This window comes from Procambarus clarkii, chromosome 39, assembly GCF_040958095.1.
Source record: "Procambarus clarkii isolate CNS0578487 chromosome 39, FALCON_Pclarkii_2.0, whole genome shotgun sequence".
Taxonomy (NCBI): Eukaryota; Metazoa; Arthropoda; class Malacostraca; order Decapoda; family Cambaridae; genus Procambarus; species Procambarus clarkii.
In genome coordinates this window covers 35,787,252-35,810,400 of record NC_091188.1, presented here as the reverse complement: position 1 = coordinate 35,810,400, position 23,149 = coordinate 35,787,252, and the positions used below count along the sequence as shown (strand labels likewise).

The window sequence follows — 23,149 nt, the reverse complement described above, 5'->3', positions numbered from 1 at the left end:
TTCTGCAAGACCTGCCACGCCTGCCAGGTGGCCGGGAAAGCAAACCAGCCTGTCCCCAAAGCCCCTTTATACCCCATTCCATCAATAGGTGAGCCCTTCGAACACCTCATCTTGGATATAGTAGGCCCTCTTCCACCTGGTACCTCAGGGGTACAGTATTTGCTAACAATACTAGATCGGGTTAGTAGGTACCCAGAAGCGATCCCCCTTAAGACCATCACAGCTAGGGTCTTGGTGAAACAACTGCTCTGGTTCATCTCACGATACGGTCTTCCCAAGACTATTCAGACGGACCAGGGATCTAACTTCATGTCCCACTTGTTTCGCCAACAGATCGCCGACCTGGGAATTCAGCAGATAACCTCTAGTGCCTACCATCCCGAGTCTCAAGGAGCTTTGGAACGTTTTCACCAGACGTTGAAGGGCATGCTTCGGAAGTTTTGCTACGACAGGCAGAATAAGTGGGTTGAAGAACTGCCCTACCTCCTATTTGCGGTAAGATCAGTGCCCAATGAATCCCTAGGAATCTCCCCATTCGAGATGATCTTTGGTCACTCAGTAAGAGGTCCCTTAGAGGTGGCACGAGATCATTGGCTGGACGCGGAAACCAACGAGGATATGGTGGACTGGTTGTCTACAAATAAAGGACGGCTGTTCTCAGCCTGGGAGATGGCTACAAGGAACTTGGACAATACAGAAAGAACTATCAAGAGCAGGTATGATAGGAGGACCAAGCAAAGGGAGTTTCGAGTAGGAGATCTGGTTTTGGTATGTACTCCTACAATAACTGGAAGTTTGAGCGCCAGATTCGTAGGTCCCTATCCGGTTGTAAAGAAGGTTACTAACCTCAATTACCTTCTTAGTACTCCGGACCGCCGTAAGAAAGAAACTCTGGTTCATGTTAATATGATAAAGAGATACGAGGGGCGGGATACGCTCCCCGTAACCTTAGTGACCACTAATGACGACATTGAGGAGGAAGAAGAGGTATTGACTAACTCAGACATTCTGTTAAACTTGCAGGCAAAGTTGACACACGTGGCCGAAGGACATCAGTCATCATTGCTGCAGTTGATCCGGCAATACAAACCCATCTTCGACGATGTTCCAGGATTAACGTCTGTCTTGAGGCATGATGTCCAGCTGGAGGAAGGAGTCCGCCCTATAAAGCAACACCCGTACCGTCTCAACCCACTGAAGAAACGGGTGGTGAAAGAGGAGGTAGATTATATGCTGAAACACCGTCTGATCGCCCCGAGCTCGAGCCCATGGTCATCCCCGATACTACTAGTGCCCAAACCTGGTAAGAAATACCGTCTTTGTATTGATTATCACCAGGTGAATAAGGTCACAGTAGCAGACACTTACCCTCTCCCCAGAGTAGAGGAATGTCTAGATGCCATAGGCAAAGCTCGTTACCTGACTAAATTTGACCTGTTCAAGGGTTATTGGCAAGTTCCCCTCACGGAAAAAGCCAAACCCATATCAGCATTTGTGACTCCCGATGGGCTGTTTGAATGTCAGGTGATGCCATTCGGGATGAAAAACGCAGCCTCCACTTTCCAGAGACTGATGGGTACTGTGTTGCGTGACGTGGAAAACACCTTAGTCTACATCGATGATGTATTAATATATGATGTAGATTGGCAGGATCATCTGCGTCACATAGAGGATTTCTTCAAGGCCATGCTCCAGTCAGGATTGGTGGTCAACCTGCATAAATCTGAGTTTGCCAGAACCTCTGTCGTCTTCCTAGGTCATAAGGTTGGAGGAGGATGGATTGCGCCGAAGGCCAGCAAGATCGAGGCAATAGTCCAGTATCCTACGCCAGCTACCAGAAAGGACATCTTGCGTTTCCTCGGTATGGCTGGGTTTTATCGTAAGTTTGTCCCTAATTTTTCCTCCATCGCCGCCCCCCTGACCAATCTGTTGAAGAAGGGGGTGAAGTTAATATGGAATGAGAATTGCCAGAAGGCATTCGAGAGTCTCAAAGCAATTCTGATCTCTTCTCCAATCCTCAGGTCCCCGAGCTTTGAGGATAGATTTATCTTGACGGTCGACGCCTCTGACTATGGCCTGGGGTCCGTTTTATCCCAGACGGACAAGAAGGGGGTGGAACATCCGGTGGCCTATCATTCTAAGAAGTTCACCCCCAGCCAGCTTAATTACTCAGTGATAGAAAAGGAAACGTTGGCCTTAATTAATTCCGTCCAGCACTTTGAGGTGTATCTAACAAGCAACGGTCACCCTATATTAGTACGGACCGACCATAATCCTCTAAAGTTCCTGGCTCAATTTAGGCAGAAGAACCTCAGGCTCACCAGATGGAGTCTCCATTTGCAGCAATACCCCCTCCAGATTGAACACATCAAAGGGGTGGACAATGTGGTAGCTGATGCATTATCTCGCATCTAAACCCTTATACTAATTTGGTTTGTCTCTTTTTATAGAACCCCAAACCAAATTCCTTTTGGTGGGGAGGTGTTACGAACCCGGATCCAGCGTCTGAGCCAGGAGCGGTAACGACCACGCCATCTGTGGGTCAGCTCCCGAAACCCCCCTCCAAACCAACGACGTGTACTAGCTACGAGGACCAGTTTCCAGTCCCGTGCAGCACTCAACCCCGCCGCCGCTGACCTCTGGTGAGGTGATGCTCAGACTACAACGCCATCTATGGATTGGATATGTCGGGCGTTTGTATCTGAGCCTGTAAGTGTGGTGTATTAGTGTCCCAGTTATTGATGACGTGTCTGCTTACAGAGTCGACCTGGGACTACTGTGATGGGAGTCGAGTCAGTCTACCCGAGGCAGCCAGTCTCCATACTGTGAAGTTTGCTGCAGCTGTTGTGACGTCGTCCCCCCGGAAGAACACTGTGGTGTGTTAGCCTGCCAGTGGAGTGGCAGTGAAAGGATTTACCCGGGACCGACTGTTGGAGACGATCATCCACTGGGGTATTGAGGACAGGAGGGTGATTTGTGATATCACACGAGACTCCTGTCTAGGGCGTACCCCTTATATCGTTCGTGGAGTGGCCGTACCAGCCTTGGTGGCTCAGTACCTGCCAGCAGACCAGCTGGACGTGTGGTTGACGGCCTCCACGACGGTGCCCCCAGTGGACCTGCGTTTTGGCTGACCTGTGGCCCGGGTAGGCTCGGCATTCTCAGAGGACACGTCGTGAGGCCACGAAGAAGGCACCAAGTGGTGTGGCACCAGCGTCTTCAGCAGAAGACCACGATTATGGATTAATCCCCTTGTAAAGTGTTAATACCCCTCCCCCTTGTGCACTCTTTTATTTTACATATTTAATAGGTGATGGTGAAAATTATAATATTAAGTTCTTAACTTTCTTTCCCTACTCCTTTTTAAGTTACTTGCGTCACGGATCTCATCCCTTGATAGCCACTACTGGCTTGGGAACGGATACATATATCTTCCTCTAACAACATCAGAGTGAGAACCCCGTTGCGTCCCGAGAGGGCCGTAACAAGAACCCCAAACCAAATTCTTTTTGGTGGGGAGGTGTTACGAACCCGGATCCAGTGTCCGAGCACGGAGCCGTAATGACCGCGCCATCTGTGGGTCAGCTCCCGAAACCCCCTCCAAGAGGACGACGACACCTGGTGAGGACACCGTGTACCAGCTACGAGGGCTAGTTTCCAGTCCTGTTCAGCACTCTACACTGCCGCCACTGACCTCTGGTGAGGTGGTGCTCCGACGACAGTGCCATCTATGGACTGGATACGTCAGGTGTTTATGCCCGAGCCCGTAAGTGAGGTGTTTTAGTGTGTCCCAGTCATTGATGACGTGTCTGTTTACAGAGTCGACCTGGGACCGCTGTGTTGAAGGTTGAGTGAGTCTACCCGAGGCAGCCAGTCTCCATACTGTGAAGTTTGCTGCAGCTGTTGTGAAGTCGTCCCCCCGGAAGAACACTGTGGTGTGTTAGCCTGCCAGTGGAGTGGCAGTAAAAGGATTTACCCGGGACCGACTGTTGGAGACGATCATCCACTGGGGTATTGAGGACAGGAGGGTGATTTGGGATATCACACGAGACTCCTGTCTAGGGTGTTTACCCTAATATCGTTCGTGGAGTGGCCGTACCAGCCTTGTTGGCTCAGTACCTGCCAGCAGACCAGCTGGACGTGTGGTTGACGGCCTCCACGGCGGTGCCCCCAGTGGACCTGTGTTTTGGCTGACCTGTGGCCTCAACTTCTTTGGAGAATTCGTTGTGAGGCCACGAAGAAGCACAAAGGACTCGGTACCGAGAGTTATGGCACCAGAGTCTTCAGCAGAAGACTACATTGTGAAGAATCCCCTTGTCAAGTGTTAATACCCCTCCCCCTTGTGCACTCTTTTATTCTATATATTTAATCGGTGATGGTGTTAATTATAATATTAAGTTCTTAACTTTCTTTCCCTACTCCCTTTTAAGTTACTTGCGTCACGGATCTCATCCCTTGATAGCCACTACTGGCTTGGGAACGGATACATATATCTTCCTCTAACTACATCAGAGTAAGGACCCCGTTGCGTCCCGAGAGGGCCGTAACATGACCACTATTACTCACAGCAAATGGGGTATGGTGACCACTATTACTCACAGCAAAGGGGGGTATGGTGACCACTACTCCTCACAATATGGGTATGGTGACCACCATTACTCACAGGAAGAGTATTGTGACCACTATTTTTCACAGGAAGAGTATGGTGACCACTATTTTTCACAGGAAGAGTATGGTGACCACTATTACTCACAGAATGAGTATGTTGATCACTATTACCCTCAGCATGGGTAAGGTGTTCACAATTTCTCACAGGTAATGGGTATGGTGACTACTATTACTCGCAAGAAGAATATGGTGACCACTATTACTCACAGGATGAGTATGGTGACCACTATTACTCACAGGAAGAGTATGGTGACCACTATTACTCATAATTAACATGTTGATCACTGTTACCCTCAGGATGGGTATGGTGATCACTATTACTCACAGGATGAGTATGGTGACCACTATTACTCACAGGATGGGTATGTTGATCACATTATATCCTCAGGATGGGTACGGTGTTCACAATTACACACAGGAAATGGGTATGGTGACTACTATTACTCACAAGATGGATATGGTGACCACTATTACTTACAGGATGAGTATGGTGACCACTATTACTCACAGGATGAGTATGGTGACCACTATTATTCACAAGATGGGTATGACGACTACTATTACTCACAGGATGAGTATGGTGACCCCTTTTAATCACAGGATGAGTATGGTGACCACTATTACTCACAAGAAGAGTATGGTGACCACTATTACTCACAGGATGGGTATGTTTATCACTATTATTCTCAGGATGGGTATGGTGACCACTATTATTCACGGGATGAGTATTCTGACCACTATTATTCACAGGATTGGCATGGTGACCACTATTACTTACAGGATGGGCATGGTGACCACTATTACTCACAGGATGAGTATGGTAACCACTATTACTCACAGGAAAAGTATGGTGACCACTATTACTCACAGGATGGGTATGTTGATCACTATTACCCTCAGAATAGGTATGTGGATCACTATTACCCTTAGGATGGGTATGGTGACCACTATTACTCACAGACAGAATGGGAATTTTGATCACTATTGTCCTCAGGATCGGTAAGGTGTTCACTATTATTCACAGGATGGATATGGTGACCACTATTACTCACGGAATGAGTATGGTGGCCACTATTACTCAAATGATGGTTATGGTGACCACTATTACTCACAGGATGGGTATTGTGACAACTATTACTCACAGGAAGAGTATGGTGACCACTATTACTCATAGGAAGAGTATAATGACAACTATTACTCACAGGAAGAGTATGGTGACCACTATTACTAACAGGATGGGTATGGTGACCACTACTACTCACAGGAAGAGTATGATGACAACTATTACTCATAGGATGTGTATGGTGACCACTATTACTCACAGGAAGAGTATGATGACTACTATTACTCACAAGAAGAGTATGGTTACCACTATTACTCACAAAAATAGTATGGTGACCACTATTACTCACAAGAGGAGTATGGTGACCATTATTACTCCCAGGCTGAGTATGGTACCACCATTTTATCACAGGAATGGTATGGTATTTACTATTACTCACAGGTAAGGGGTATGGTGACTATTTTTACTCACAAGATTGGCATGGTGACCACTATTACTCACAGGATGAGTATGGTACACACTATTACTCACAGGAAGAGTATGGTGACCACTATTACTCACAGGATGGGTATGTTATCACTATTACCCTCAGGATGGGTATGGTGACCACTATTACTCAGACAGGATGGGAATGTTTTTCACTATTACCCTCAGGATCGGTAAGGTGTTCACTATTACTCCCAGGATGGGTATGGTGACCACTATTACTCACGGAATGAGTATGGTGACCACTATTACTCACAGGATGGGTGTGGTGACTACTATTACTCACAGTAGGAGTATGGTGACCACTATTACTCACAGGATGGGTGTGATGACCACTATTACTCACAGGAAGAGTATGATGACAACTATTACTCACAGGAAGAGTGTGGTGACCACTCTTACTCATAGCATGGGTATGGTGACCACTATTATTCACAGAATGGGTACGGTGACCACTATTACTCACAGTAGGAGTATGGTGACCACTATTACTCACAGGATGGGTATGGTGAATACTATTATTCACAAGAAGAGTATGGAGAGCACTATTATTCACAGAATGGATACGGTGACCACTATTACTCACAGTTAAGAGTATGGTGACCACTATTACTCACAGGAAGAGTATTGTGGCCACTATTACTCACAGGAAGAATTTGGTGACAACTATTACTCACAGGATGGGTATGGTGACCAATGTTACTCACAGGAAAAGTATGATGACAACTATTACTCACAGTTAGAGTATGGTGACCACTATTACTCACAGGATGGGTACGGTGACCACTATTACTCACAAAATGGGTATGGTGACCACTATTATTCACAGGAAGAGTATGAAGAGCACTATTACTCACAGGAAGTGTATGGTGACCAATATTACTCATAGGAAGAGTATTGTGACCACTATTACTCACAGGAAGAGTATGGTGACCACTATTACTCACAGGAAGAGTATGGTGACCACTATTACACACACGAAGAGCATGATGACCACTATTACTCACAGGATGGGTATGATGACCACTACTACTCATAGGATGGGTATGGTGACCACTATTACTCACAGGAAGAGTATGGTGGCCACTATTACTCACAGGATGGGTATGGTGACCACTATTACTCACAGGAAGAGTATGATGACAGCTATTTCTCACAGGATGAGTATGGTGACCACTATTACTCACAAGAAGAGTATGGTGACTACTATTACTCACAGGAAGAGTATGGTGACTACTATTACTCACAAGAAGAGTATGGTGACCACTATTACTTACAGGAAGAGTATGGTGACCACTATTACTCACAAGCAGAGTATGGTGACAACTATTACTCACAAGAAGAGTATGGTGAACACTATTACTCACAGGAAGAGTATGGTGACCACTATTACTCACAAGAAGAGTATAGTGACCACTATTACTCACAGGAAGAGTTTGGTGACCACTATTACTCACAGGATGGGTATGATAACCACTATTATTCACAGAATGGGTACGGTGACCACTATTACTCACAGTTAGAGTATAGTGACCACTATTACTCACAGGATGGGTATGGTGATCACTATTCCTCACAGGATGGGTATGGTGACCACTAATACTCACAGGAAGAGTATGGAGAGCACTATTACTCACAGGATGGGTATGATGACCACTATTATTCACAGAATGGGTACGGTGACAACTATTTCTCACAGTTAGAGTATGGTGACCACTATTACTCACAGGAAGTGTATGGTGACCACTATTACTCACAGGAAGAGTATGGTGACCACTATTACTCACAGGAAGAGTATGGAGAGCACTATTACTCACAGGATGGGTATGATGACCACTATTATTCACAGAATGGGTACGGTGACAACTATTTCTCACAGTTAGAGTATGGTGACCACTATTACTCACAGGAAGTGTATGGTGACCACTATTACTCACAGGAAGAGTATGGTGACCACTATTACTCATAATTAACAAGTTGATCACTGTTACCCTCAGGATGGGTATGGTGATCACTATTACTCACAGGATGAGTATGGTGACCACTATTACTCACAGGATGGGTATGTTGATCACATTATATCCTCAGGATGGGTACGGTGTTCACAATTACACACAGGAAATGGGTATGGTGACTACTATTACTCACAAGATGGATATGGTGACCACTATTACTCACAGGATGAGTATGGTGACCACTATTACTCACAGGATGAGTATGGTGACCACTATTATTCACAAGATGGGTATGACGACTACTATTACTCACAGGATGAGTATGGTGACCCCTTTTAATCACAGGATGAGTATGGTGACCACTATTACTCACAAGAAGAGTATGGTGACCACTATTACTCACAGGATGGGTATGTTTATCACTATTATTCTCAGGATGGGTATGGTGACCACTATTATTCACGGGATGAGTATTCTGACCACTATTATTCACAGGATTGGCATGGTGACCACTATTACTTACAGGATGGGCATGGTGACCACTATTACTCACAGGATGAGTATGGTAACCACTATTACTCACAGGAAAAGTATGGTGACCACTATTACTCACAGGATGGGTATGTTGATCACTATTACCCTCAGAATAGGTATGTGGATCACTATTACCCTTAGGATGGGTATGGTGACCACTATTACTCACAGACAGAATGGGAATTTTGATCACTATTGTCCTCAGGATCGGTAAGGTGTTCACTATTATTCACAGGATGGATATGGTGACCACTATTACTCACGGAATGAGTATGGTGGCCACTATTACTCAAATGATGGTTATGGTGACCACTATTACTCACAGGATGGGTATTGTGACAACTATTACTCACAGGAAGAGTATGGTGACCACTATTACTCATAGGAAGAGTATAATGACAACTATTACTCACAGGAAGAGTATGGTGACCACTATTACTAACAGGATGGGTATGGTGACCACTACTACTCACAGGAAGAGTATGATGACAACTATTACTCACAGGAAGAGTGTGGTGACCACTCTTACTCATAGCATGGGTATGGTGACCACTATTATTCACAGAATGGGTACAGTGACCACTATTACTCACAGTAGGAGTATGGTGACCACTATTACTCACAGGATGGGTATGGTGAATACTATTATTCACAAGAAGAGTATGGAGAGCACTATTATTCACAGAATGGATACGGTGACCACTATTACTCACAGTTAAGAGTATGGTGACCACTATTACTCACAGGAAGAGTATTGTGGCCACTATTACTCACAGGAAGAATTTGGTGACAACTATTACTCACAGGATGGGTATGGTGACCAATGTTACTCACAGGAAAAGTATGATGACAACTATTACTCACAGTTAGAGTATGGTGACCACTATTACTCACAGGATGGGTACGGTGACCACTATTACTCACAAAATGGGTATGGTGACCACTATTATTCACAGGAAGAGTATGAAGAGCACTATTACTCACAGGAAGTGTATGGTGACCAATATTACTCATAGGAAGAGTATTGTGACCACTATTACTCACAGGAAGAGTATGGTGACCACTATTACTCACAGGAAGAGTATGGTGACCACTATTACACACACGAAGAGCATGATGACCACTATTACTCACAGGATGGGTATGATGACCACTACTACTCATAGGATGGGTATGGTGACCACTATTACTCACAGGAAGAGTATGGTGGCCACTATTACTCACAGGATGGGTATGGTGACCACTATTACTCACAGGAAGAGTATGATGACAGCTATTTCTCACAGGATGAGTATGGTGACCACTATTACTCACAAGAAGAGTATGGTGACTACTATTACTCACAGGAAGAGTATGGTGACTACTATTACTCACAAGAAGAGTATGGTGACCACTATTACTTACAGGAAGAGTATGGTGACCACTATTACTCACAAGCAGAGTATGGTGACAACTATTACTCACAAGAAGAGTATGGTGAACACTATTACTCACAGGAAGAGTATGGTGACCACTATTACTCACAAGAAGAGTATAGTGACCACTATTACTCACAGGAAGAGTTTGGTGACCACTATTACTCACAGGATGGGTATGATAACCACTATTATTCACAGAATGGGTACGGTGACCACTATTACTCACAGTTAGAGTATAGTGACCACTATTACTCACAGGATGGGTATGGTGATCACTATTCCTCACAGGATGGGTATGGTGACCACTAATACTCACAGGAAGAGTATGGAGAGCACTATTACTCACAGGATGGGTATGATGACCACTATTATTCACAGAATGGGTACGGTGACAACTATTTCTCACAGTTAGAGTATGGTGACCACTATTACTCACAGGAAGTGTATGGTGACCACTATTACTCACAGGAAGAGTATGGTGACCACTATTACTCACAGGAAGAGTATGGAGAGCACTATTACTCACAGGATGGGTATGATGACCACTATTATTCACAGAATGGGTACGGTGACAACTATTTCTCACAGTTAGAGTATGGTGACCACTATTACTCACAGGAAGTGTATGGTGACCACTATTACTCACAGGAAGAGTATGGTGACCACTATTACTCATAATTAACAAGTTGATCACTGTTACCCTCAGGATGGGTATGGTGATCACTATTACTCACAGGATGAGTATGGTGACCACTATTACTCACAGGATGGGTATGTTGATCACATTATATCCTCAGGATGGGTACGGTGTTCACAATTACACACAGGAAATGGGTATGGTGACTACTATTACTCACAAGATGGATATGGTGACCACTATTACTCACAGGATGAGTATGGTGACCACTATTACTCACAGGATGAGTATGGTGACCACTATTATTCACAAGATGGGTATGACGACTACTATTACTCACAGGATGAGTATGGTGACCCCTTTTAATCACAGGATGAGTATGGTGACCACTATTACTCACAAGAAGAGTATGGTGACCACTATTACTCACAGGATGGGTATGTTTATCACTATTATTCTCAGGATGGGTATGGTGACCACTATTATTCACGGGATGAGTATTCTGACCACTATTATTCACAGGATTGGCATGGTGACCACTATTACTTACAGGATGGGCATGGTGACCACTATTACTCACAGGATGAGTATGGTAACCACTATTACTCACAGGAAAAGTATGGTGACCACTATTACTCACAGGATGGGTATGTTGATCACTATTACCCTCAGAATAGGTATGTGGATCACTATTACCCTTAGGATGGGTATGGTGACCACTATTACTCACAGACAGAATGGGAATTTTGATCACTATTGTCCTCAGGATCGGTAAGGTGTTCACTATTATTCACAGGATGGATATGGTGACCACTATTACTCACGGAATGAGTATGGTGGCCACTATTACTCAAATGATGGTTATGGTGACCACTATTACTCACAGGATGGGTATTGTGACAACTATTACTCACAGGAAGAGTATGGTGACCACTATTACTCATAGGAAGAGTATAATGACAACTATTACTCACAGGAAGAGTATGGTGACCACTATTACTAACAGGATGGGTATGGTGACCACTACTACTCACAGGAAGAGTATGATGACAACTATTACTCATAGGATGTGTATGGTGACCACTATTACTCACAGGAAGAGTATGATGACTACTATTACTCACAAGAAGAGTATGGTTACCACTATTACTCACAAAAATAGTATGGTGACCACTATTACTCACAAGAGGAGTATGGTGACCATTATTACTCCCAGGCTGAGTATGGTACCACCATTTTATCACAGGAATGGTATGGTATTTACTATTACTCACAGGTAAGGGGTATGGTGACTATTTTTACTCACAAGATTGGCATGGTGACCACTATTACTCACAGGATGAGTATGGTACACACTATTACTCACAGGAAGAGTATGGTGACCACTATTACTCACAGGATGGGTATGTTATCACTATTACCCTCAGGATGGGTATGGTGACCACTATTACTCAGACAGGATGGGAATGTTTTTCACTATTACCCTCAGGATCGGTAAGGTGTTCACTATTACTCCCAGGATGGGTATGGTGACCACTATTACTCACGGAATGAGTATGGTGACCACTATTACTCACAGGATGGGTGTGGTGACTACTATTACTCACAGTAGGAGTATGGTGACCACTATTACTCACAGGATGGGTGTGATGACCACTATTACTCACAGGAAGAGTATGATGACAACTATTACTCACAGGAAGAGTGTGGTGACCACTCTTACTCATAGCATGGGTATGGTGACCACTATTATTCACAGAATGGGTACGGTGACCACTATTACTCACAGTAGGAGTATGGTGACCACTATTACTCACAGGATGGGTATGGTGAATACTATTATTCACAAGAAGAGTATGGAGAGCACTATTATTCACAGAATGGATACGGTGACCACTATTACTCACAGTTAAGAGTATGGTGACCACTATTACTCACAGGAAGAGTATTGTGGCCACTATTACTCACAGGAAGAATTTGGTGACAACTATTACTCACAGGATGGGTATGGTGACCAATGTTACTCACAGGAAAAGTATGATGACAACTATTACTCACAGTTAGAGTATGGTGACCACTATTACTCACAGGATGGGTACGGTGACCACTATTACTCACAAAATGGGTATGGTGACCACTATTATTCACAGGAAGAGTATGAAGAGCACTATTACTCACAGGAAGTGTATGGTGACCAATATTACTCATAGGAAGAGTATTGCGACCACTATTACTCACAGGAAGAGTATGGTGACCACTATTACTCACAGGAAGAGTATGGTGACCACTATTACACACACGAAGAGCATGATGACCACTATTACTCACAGGATGGGTATGATGACCACTACTACTCATAGGATGGGTATGGTGACCACTATTACTCACAGGAAGAGTATGGTGGCCACTATTACTCACAGGATGGGTATGGTGACCACTATTACTCACAGGAAGAGTATGATGACAGCTATTTCTCACAGGATGAGTATGGTGACCACTATTACTCACAAGAAGAGTATGGTGACTACTATTACTCACAGGAAGAGTATGGTGACTACTATTACTCACAAGAAGAGTATGGTGACCACTATTACTTACAGGAAGAGTATGGTGACCACTATTACTCACAAGCAGAGTATGGTGACAACTATTACTCACAAGAAGAGTATGGTGAACACTATTACTCACAGGAAGAGTATGGTGACCACTATTACTCACAAGAAGAGTATAGTGACCACTATTACTCACAGGAAGAGTTTGGTGACCACTATTACTCACAGGATGGGTATGATAACCACTATTATTCACAGAATGGGTACGGTGACCACTATTACTCACAGTTAGAGTATAGTGACCACTATTACTCACAGGATGGGTATGGTGATCACTATTCCTCACAGGATGGGTATGGTGACCACTAATACTCACAGGAAGAGTATGGAGAGCACTATTACTCACAGGATGGGTATGATGACCACTATTATTCACAGAATGGGTACGGTGACAACTATTTCTCACAGTTAGAGTATGGTGAGCACTATTACTCACAGGAAGTGTATGGTGACCACTATTACTCACAGGAAGAGTATGGTGACCACTATTACTCACAGGAAGAGTATGGTGACCACTATTACTCACAGGAAGAGTATGGTGACCACTATTGCTCACAGGAAGAGTATGGTGTCCACTATTACTCACAGGAAGAGTATGGTGACCACTATTGCTCACAGGAAGAGTATGGTGTCCACTATTACTCACAGGAAGAGTATGGTGGCCACTATTACTCGCAGGATAGGTATGGTAACCACTATTACTCACAGGAAGAGTATGGTGACAACTATTACTCACAGGATGGGTATGGTGACCAATGTAACTCAGAGGAAGAGTATCGTTAGCACTATTACTCACAGGAAGAGTATGGTGACCACTATTACTCACAGGAAGAGTACGGTGGCCACTATTACTCACAAGAAGAGTATGGTGACCATTATTAATCACAGGAAGAGTATAGTGACAACTATTACTCACAGGATGGGTATGGTGACCAATGTTACTCACAAAATGGGTATGGTGACCACAATTACTCACAGGAAGAGTATGGAGAGCACTATTACTCACAGGAAGTGTATGGTGACCACTATTACTCACAGGAAGAGTATGGTGACCACTATTACTCACAGGAAGAGTATGGTGACCACTATTACTCACAGGAAGAGTATGGTGATGTTATGATCTCAGCCTGCAGGAGAAACGAGTCTCCCTCCTTGAGAGTTATTCATCAAGCCTGACCTGATTAGAAGGTCTAGCAAATATTGAGGTGATAACCCATATGTAAAATGGTTGCTTGGATATGTATAACAGTTTGAGATTATGGGCAATGAAGAAGAAAACAGATAAATGACTGGCTAGGAGATGTGGACATTTTGCTGGAGGCGTGAGGCTCGCTTCCGGAGGACCTTGACCTCACTTGAGTGCCAGACATCGCAGGGGGAAGCCGCGCTCCGTTGAGCTCCCGTCAGAAGGGAACCCCTAGTGATATATCTCGAAGAGAAGAGAAGTGTGCAGACGTACCAGCTGTGGAATCGAGCTGGGGACGTGTGGTCTCAAGTCGTGGGCGATAATTAGTGAATATTAAGCCGCACGGAGGCATTATTGTGGGCCGTGGAGCGCCCTGACCAAGCCTCGTCAGAGGGAGAAAGCGCCCTCGACCTTATAATCTGTGGTAAGCACGATATACGCCAGTTCATAGTGATTGCTTGTAGTTGGTCGTGTGCCCAGCGACAGTAGCGATGTTTATTTATAAGTTGGACATGTTTTAATAAGGCAGAAAGCCTGAAATAAGAGAGTGGAGAGGGAGGAACACGGAGCGACGTCCATCCCCTCTGAGCGCTGGCGGGCGACTGAGGGAGCCTGGCTCCTGACGGAGGAAGACCCTCCCAGCGAGTGAGGACTGCCGCCAGGCGAGGTGGAGTATGGACCCGCCCAAAACGGGGGAGTCCACTCTCACTGTATGTAGAGGACAGATAGAGGTTGGAGACAAACATATTGTGTAATTATTTTTGTTTATGTGTTAAAGGGGAAACATTTTATTGGAGTGTCGATGGGTTGCAGGTTTGTCTTTGGGGAAGAAGTTGCTGAGAACTTCGAAGCCAGCAGATGAAGTAGCTGATGAGACTCCAAGGTAGTGGAGCAGGGGACCTCGAGCTGTGAGGAGAAGCAGCAGTGAAGAGGAGTGTCACGTGCTTCTGTAGAGGTGGAGAAGCACCATAGTTGCACGAGGAAACTTCATGGTGTAGCAGCCAAGAGAGCTGTGGAGGGACCTAGCAGAAGTAGTAGAGCACCATAGTTGCTCAAGGAAACTTCATGGTAGCAGCCTGGAGGAGCTGCAGAGGATCCTGGTAGTGAAGCCCGGAAGAACCTGAAGAGATCAGGGTAGTGAACTGCCAGAGGTGGAAGGGGAAGTTTTGGTGGATTACTTATAGGGAGTTGATAGTGTTTGGTTGTCATTAGCGTGCAAGACGCAGTGAGAGGTGAGTGACTGTTTGCATTCTTATGTCAAGGAGTGTTTTATACTGAAGTTTAGAGTTACAATCGTAGGCTGGATTACCTACCGATGTATACGTTCCAGGACGGACAGAGTGATCGATTAATCATTGTTGTGTATCAATGAACATTTATACTGATATATGTTATTGCATTCAAGTGCTGATTTTCTATATATATATTATCTTGCTGATGGTGCAACAGTGTATGTAGGCTTGATCAACTTGAGGAGGTTGATAGTATCAGGTGGTGAACCAGGAGATAGGATACCACTTGATAAGCTGATGATAGAGTTCTGATGGTGTTGGAGTGCAACCTGATTGTAATATTATAGAGTATAGGATTCATTATTATTATATGTGTGTATGTATCGTGTATGTGCTTTGTCCAGTAAATGTATCACAATTTGCTGGTGTTTGCCCTTGTCCTAGTGAGGCTTCCCAGGAGGTAGTAAAGAAGGAGAGAGAAAGAGAGAAAGAACCAAGAACCACTGCTGTGGACAAGGTAGGAGGTAATACTAGTAAGTCATAGGGGATTGAGGAGATCGTATCTCATAAGGAGAGAGTGGGGAGTCACAGCGGCTCGAGTGGGTGTGTACACGTGACAACGAGGCTAAGTGTTGGAGCCGCATCCCCTAAACGTGTGACGTTGAGCCCCTCTCCAAGAGCCAGAAGTGCCTAGTGTGATCTCCTAGTGAAGTGTAAGCACTCTACCGAGTTGTGGGTTGGGTTGTCCGTAGAGAAGGATCAACGACGACAACACCAACCAACCCACAGTCTATAAAAAATTGGGGGCCTGTGTCCGGGAGAGTGAACTGACACACCCACACCCTGTCCAAGAGTGGATTTGTACACCCTTGCTGAGATAAACTGTGTGACCGCAGGTGTATACCCTCTCTCTCGGGAAGACTCACAGGACAAGATGGAGAAGGTGCAAGTGTTTGTGGAGTCAGGCAAGCCTGAGGACTTGGAAGGTTGCACGAGGGATCAATTGAAACAAATAGCAGAAAAATGTGGCATCAGGTTGAAAGCATCTAAAGTAGCTGGGATGAAGGATGAGATCCTGAGGCAGGTAAGAGCCAAAAGTGAAGCGGCAGAACAAGGAGCCCAGAAAGGTGTTGAAAGTGGAAAGGAGGATGATGGGCAGGATGAAGTGAGATCCCAGGGATCAAGTAGGAGCAGCAAGAGTAGCCGCAGTAGCAGGAGCAGCCGGAATAGGAGCTTGGAGAGATTCCAGTTAGAGCTCCAGACGCAGCAACAGCGTGAGGACAAGGAGAGACAGTTCCAGCTGGAAAAGATGAAATTAGAACTCCAGATAAAAGAGAAAACCAGACTGGAAATAGAAAAAGAGAAAACCAGACTGGAAGTAGAAAAAGAGAAAACCAGACTGGAAATAGAAAAAGAGAAAACCAGAGTAAGAGAACTGGAGTTGGAACAGGAGAAAGAAAAAGAGAAAACCAGAGTAAGGGAACTGGAGTTGGAACAGGAGAAAGAAAAAGAAAAAGCCCAGGTCGAAAAAGAAAAAGAGAGAACAAAACAAATGCAGATAGAAGCGAATAGAACCTTGGCTGAGCAAAGGATCGAACATGGGTTGCCAGAGAGCACCACCCAGGTATCACACCCACCAGATGTTAGGGTTAGGGAGAAGGACATTCCCTTGTTTGTTCCCGAAGAGGCGGAGAGCTTCTTCGAGCATTTTGAAAAAGTAGCCAGTATCAAGGAGTGGCCACGGGAGGAATGGGCCCAGCTGGTCCAGTTAAGATTGACCGGTGCAGCCAGGGAGGCATACACCCAATTGTCACTGGAAGAGTGCCAGGATTATGCCACGGTAAAGAGCAGCATATTGCGCTCGTTTCAGTTAACCCCAGAAGCTTATAGGAAGCGCTTCAGAGAGATGGTGAAAGTTGGAGCATGTACGTTTGCTGAGACAGCAAGAGATCTGGAAAGACGATTCCAGAAGTGGATTGAGGCTGCTGGAGTTGGATCTTACGCTGACCTGAAGCAACTGATGGTCATGGAGAAGTTCTTGGAGATGATGCATCCCGAAACAAAGTTCAAGATCCAAGAAGCAGGGATAAAGGAGGTGAAAGATGCCGCAGATAGGGCGGATATGATTACGGAAGCGTACAAGAGCTTAAGGGAGAACAGAGTGAGAAGCGAGGCGAGACGCAGCAATGGCAGATCCAGTGGAGTCTGGGGAGGAAGAAATTATGAAAGACCCAGAAGAGTCTGGGGTGAGAAGAATTTTGATAAATGGGCAGATAAAAGTAAGTACCCTAAAACTCAGAAGAGTAGGTCGCGTACTTCGTCTGAAAGTGAGGATGGAGGAGCCAAACGAGAAACTAATCGTTATCCAGGAAATCAAGAGTCCAGTAAAGCCCCACAGAGTACGAGTAGTACGTCTGGCCCGAGGAACTCCAATACGAGTGGGCAGAGTCAGAGCTACTCTGGTACGTATAGGAGAGATTTCTCCCAGATGAGATGTTACCAATGTAACGGATTGGGTCACGTGATGCGAGATTGTCGACAGGGCAAGAGAGTTGTGACCCTGGCCATGTGTGACCCTCGAAGTAAATATACTAATGTGTTCCGAGACAAACCACAGAAGGTGAACTTAGTGAACGAGAGGTATAGGCCGTTCATGAGTAAAGGTTGGATCAGTATAAGAGGCCAACCTGAGGTAGAAGTTGGTATCTTAAGAGATACCAGAGCTAATCAGAGCTTGATTGCGAGAAGCCTGATTGGGAATGGTCGACGGTTAGCTGGCAGGAGTAAGATGAGAGTATATGGGTTATTGTCTGAGAGTGACATGCCCGTATGTACTGTCCAGCTAAGGTCGGAATATGTGTCTGCGGAGGTGATGTTGGGAGTGTGCCCCGACATACCTGTTCCAGGAGTCCAAGTGATCCTGGGAAATGACTTGTGTGGGACAAAGCTGTTGCCAAGAGTCGTAGCGGAGACTGTGCCAGAGGAGTGCCCAGAAGGCCACGGCACGGGTGAGACACCTGAGAGTGTGAACCTGACTGACATCCGAGGAGATGTGTCAGGAGACCGCCAAGCCATTGAAAACCCTGTCTCGGTAGTGACGAAGGCAGAGGTGGCCGACGAGGAAGACACTGGAGAAGGTGAGACAGTGTCGATTCAGCCGGTGGAAGATATCGACGTAGACATAGCGTGGCTGTTTGATGAAGGTCCAGCCCAGAAAAATGAAGTCTCGGTGAGGTCAAAAGTGAAGATGGCCCAGCCGAAGAAGAATACTGTGAAGAGAGCGGACCTGAGTAGAGCCCAGACTGCTGAAATTAAGGGTCGGAAGGTGAACGCAACTGTGCTGAGTAGGAATGAGGAAAGATGTGGACAGACTGAGGACGGGAGTAGAACGTCAAGTTGTCCACGAGCACAGAGGCATCTGGATAGTAGAGTTAAGTTGTGGAAGATGTCAAGAGTTGACATGTTCCACAGGAAACGTGAAGAAGAGTGATAGCCGAGAAAATGAAAGGAGAAGAGACAGTATGTGTGGAGAGATGCTTACGAGCACTCTGGGAGAGGCAAGACAACATGTACGGTCGAGTGCTGTTGAGTATAGTACAGTGCTCGGAGAAACTTTTAGGGAACGAAGAAGAGTTGAAGGAGAAGAAATGGAGTGGTATGGAAGTGTGAAGTGTGGGAAGAGGATGATGATGCAAGCATGGATGGATAGAAGAAAGCCGAGGACTCGATGGAAGTCAGACAGGATGAGATCTTGGATAAATGCGGAGACGCAAGGGAGAATCGTCGGTGAAGACGAGGGAGTGAAGTATGATGACAGGAGACGGAAGTATAATGGCAGTAGATGGAAGTATGAAGACGACAGAGGAGGTACAGACAGTAGACGTCTGACTCTGGATGTGAAGAGAAGAAGACGAGGAAACGGAGGGTGGAGACAGTAAGTAGAGTGGACCGATGGAGTGCAGGCGTCCAAGGAGGACAGCCTAGCTTTGAGGTATCAGAGAGGTCAAATCGTTTGTGAGAAGATCATGTTTCTGGCACGTGGTGTGCCAGATGTTGCAAGGTGCAACGAATTAATTGTAGACTCCTAAGGGAGTATATGGGGTGAAGAACGAGACAGTGTGGTGGCGGATGTATTATCCCGAGCTTTGCCACTGGAATAACTCTCAAAAATAAGGGGAGGGGAGTGTTATGATCTCAGCCTGCAGGAGAAACGAGTCTCCCTCCTTGAGAGTTATTCATCAAGCCTGACCTGATTAGAAGGTCTAGCAAATATTGAGGTGATAACCCATATGTAAAATGGTTGCTTGGATATGTATAACAGTTTGAGATTATGGGCAATGAAGAAGAAAACAGATAAATGACTGGCTAGGAGATGTGGACATTTTGCTGGAGGCGTGAGGCTCGCTTCCGGAGGACCTTGACCTCACTTGAGTGCCAGACATCGCAGGGGGAAGCCGCGCTCCGTTGAGCTCCCGTCAGAAGGGAACCCCTAGTGATATATCTCGAAGAGAAGAGAAGTGTGCAGACGTACCAGCTGTGGAATCGAGCTGGGGACGTGTGGTCTCAAGTCGTGGGCGATAATTAGTGAATATTAAGCCGCCCGGAGGCATTATTGTGGGCCGTGGAGCGCCCTGACCAAGCCTCGTCAGAGGGAGAAAGCGCCCTCGACCTTATAATCTGTGGTAAGCACGATATACGCCAGTTCATAGTGATTGCTTGTAGTTGGTCGTGTGCCCAGCGACAGTAGCGATGTTTATTTATAAGTTGGACATGTTTTAATAAGGCAGAAAGCCTGAAATAAGAGAGTGGAGAGGGAGGAACACGGAGCGACGTCCATCCCCTCTGAGCGCTGGCGGGCGACTGAGGGAGCCTGGCTCCTGACGGAGGAAGACCCTCCCAGCGAGTGAGGACCGCCGCCAGGCGAGGTGGAGTATGGACCCGCCCAAAACGGGGGAGTCCACTCTCACTGTATGTAGAGGACAGATAGAGGTTGGAGACAAACATATTGTGTAATTATTTTTGTTTATGTGTTAAAGGGGAAACATTTTATTGGAGTGTCGATGGGTTGCAGGTTTGTCTTTGGGGAAGAAGTTGCTGAGAACTTCGAAGCCAGCAGATGAAGTAGCTGATGAGACTCCAAGGTAGTGGAGCAGGGGACCTCGAGCTGTGAGGAGAAGCAGCAGTGAAGAGGAGTGTCACGTGCTTCTGTAGAGGTGGAAAAGCACCATAGTTGCACGAGGAAACTTCATGGTGTAGCAGCCAAGAGAGCTGTGGAGGGACCTAGCAGAAGTAGTAGAGCACCATAGTTGCTCAAGGAAACTTCATGGTAGCAGCCTGGAGGAGCTGCAGAGGATCCTGGTAGTGAAGCCCGGAAGAACCTGAAGAGATCAGGGTAGTGAACTGCCAGAGGTGGAAGGGGAAGTTTTGGTGGATTACTTATAGGGAGTTGATAGTGTTTGGTTGTCATTAGCGTGCAAGACGCAGTGAGAGGTGAGTGACTGTTTGCATTCTTATGTCAAGGAGTGTTTTATACTGAAGTTTAGAGTTACAATCGTAGGCTGGATTACCTACCAATGTATACGTTCCAGGACGGACAGAGTGATCGATTAATCATTGTTGTGTATCAATGAACATTTATACTGATATATGTTATTGCATTCAAGTGCTGATTTTCTATATATATATTATCTTGCTGATGGTGCAACAGTGTATGTAGGCTTGATCAACTTGAGGAGGTTGATAGTATCAGGTGGTGAACCAGGAGATAGGATACCACTTGATAAGCTGATGATAGAGTTCTGATGGTGTTGGAGTGCAATCTGATTGTAATATTATAGAGTATAGGATTCATTATTATTATATGTGTGTATGTATCGTGTATGTGCTTTGTCCAGTAAATGTATCACAATTTGCTGGTGTTTGCCCTTGTCCTAGTGAGGCTTCCCAGGAGGTAGTAAAGAAGGAGAGAGAAAGAGAGAAAGAACCAAGAACCACTGCTGTGGACAAGGTAGGAGGTAATACTAGTAAGTCATAGGGGATTGAGGAGATCGTATCTCATAAGGAGAGAGTGGGGAGTCACAGCGGCTCGAGTGGGTGTGTGCACGTGACAACGAGGCTAAGTGTTGGAGCCGCATCCCCTAAACGTGTGACGTTGAGCCCCTCTCCAAGAGCCAGAAGCGTCTAGTGTGATCTCCTAGTGAAGTGTAAGCACTCTACCGAGTTGTGGGTTGGGTTGTCCGTAGAGAAGGATCAACGACGACAACACCAACCAACCCACAGTCTATAAAAGTGACCACTATTACTCACAAGAAGAACATGATGACCACTATTACTCACAGGATGGGTATGATGACCACCTCTACTCACAGGATGGGTATAGTGACCACTATTACTCACAGGAAGAGTATGGTGGCTACTATTACTCACAGGATGGGTATGGTGACCACTATTTCTCACAGGATAGGTATGGTGACTACTATTACTCACAGGAAGAGTATGGTGACCACTATTACTCACAGGAAGAGTATGGTGACCACTATTACTCACAAGAAGAGCATGATGACCACTATTACTCACAGGAGGGGTATGATGACCACTTCTACTCACAGGATGGGTATGGTGACCACTATTACTCACAGGAAGAGTATGGTGGCCACTATTACTCACTGGATGGGTATGGTGACCACTATTACTCACAGGATGGGTATGGTGACCACTATTACTCACAGGATGGGTATGGTGACCACTATTACTCACAGGATGGGTATAGTGACCACAATTACTCACAGGAAGAGTATGGTGACCACTATTACTCATATGAAGAGTATGGTGACCACTATTACTCACAAGAAGAGTATGGTGAACACTACTACTCACAGGATGGGTATGGAGACCACTATTACTCACAGGATGAGTATGGTGGCCACTATTACTTTCAGGATGGGTATGGTGACCACTATTACTCACAGGAAGAGTATGGTGACAACTATTACTCACAGGATGGGTATGGTGACCAATGTTACTCACAGAAAGAGTATGATGAAAACTATTACTCACAGGATGAGTATGGTGAACACTATTACTCACAGGAAGAGTATGATGAAAACTATTACTCACAGGATGAGTATGGTGAACACTATTACTCACAGGAAGAGTATCGTTAGCACTATTACTCACAGGAAGAGTATGGTGACCACTATTACTCACAGGAAGAGTATGGTGGCCACTATTACTCACAAGAAGAGTATGGTGAACACTACTACTCACAGGATGGGTATGGAGACCACTATTACTCACAGGAAGAGTATGGTGGCCACTATTACTTTCAGGATGGGTATGGTGACCACTATTACTCACAG

General features: G+C 45.5%; 1 protein-coding gene across 3 annotated transcripts in view; it reads right to left on the bottom strand.

Moving 5' to 3' along the window:
- LOC123765807 (uncharacterized) overlaps positions 1–23,149 on the bottom strand; it is a 139,224-nt gene that overhangs the window by 46,916 nt on the left and 69,159 nt on the right. The window contains exon 2 of one of the 3 annotated variants that reach the window (XR_011230961.1): positions 20,819–21,169. The exons of the other annotated variants lie outside the window; for them this stretch is intronic. The gene's annotated coding sequence lies outside the window, so the exon portion shown is untranslated. Of the gene's footprint in view, positions 1–20,818; positions 21,170–23,149 lie in introns of those variants that run through there. 3 annotated transcript variants of the gene reach the window in all.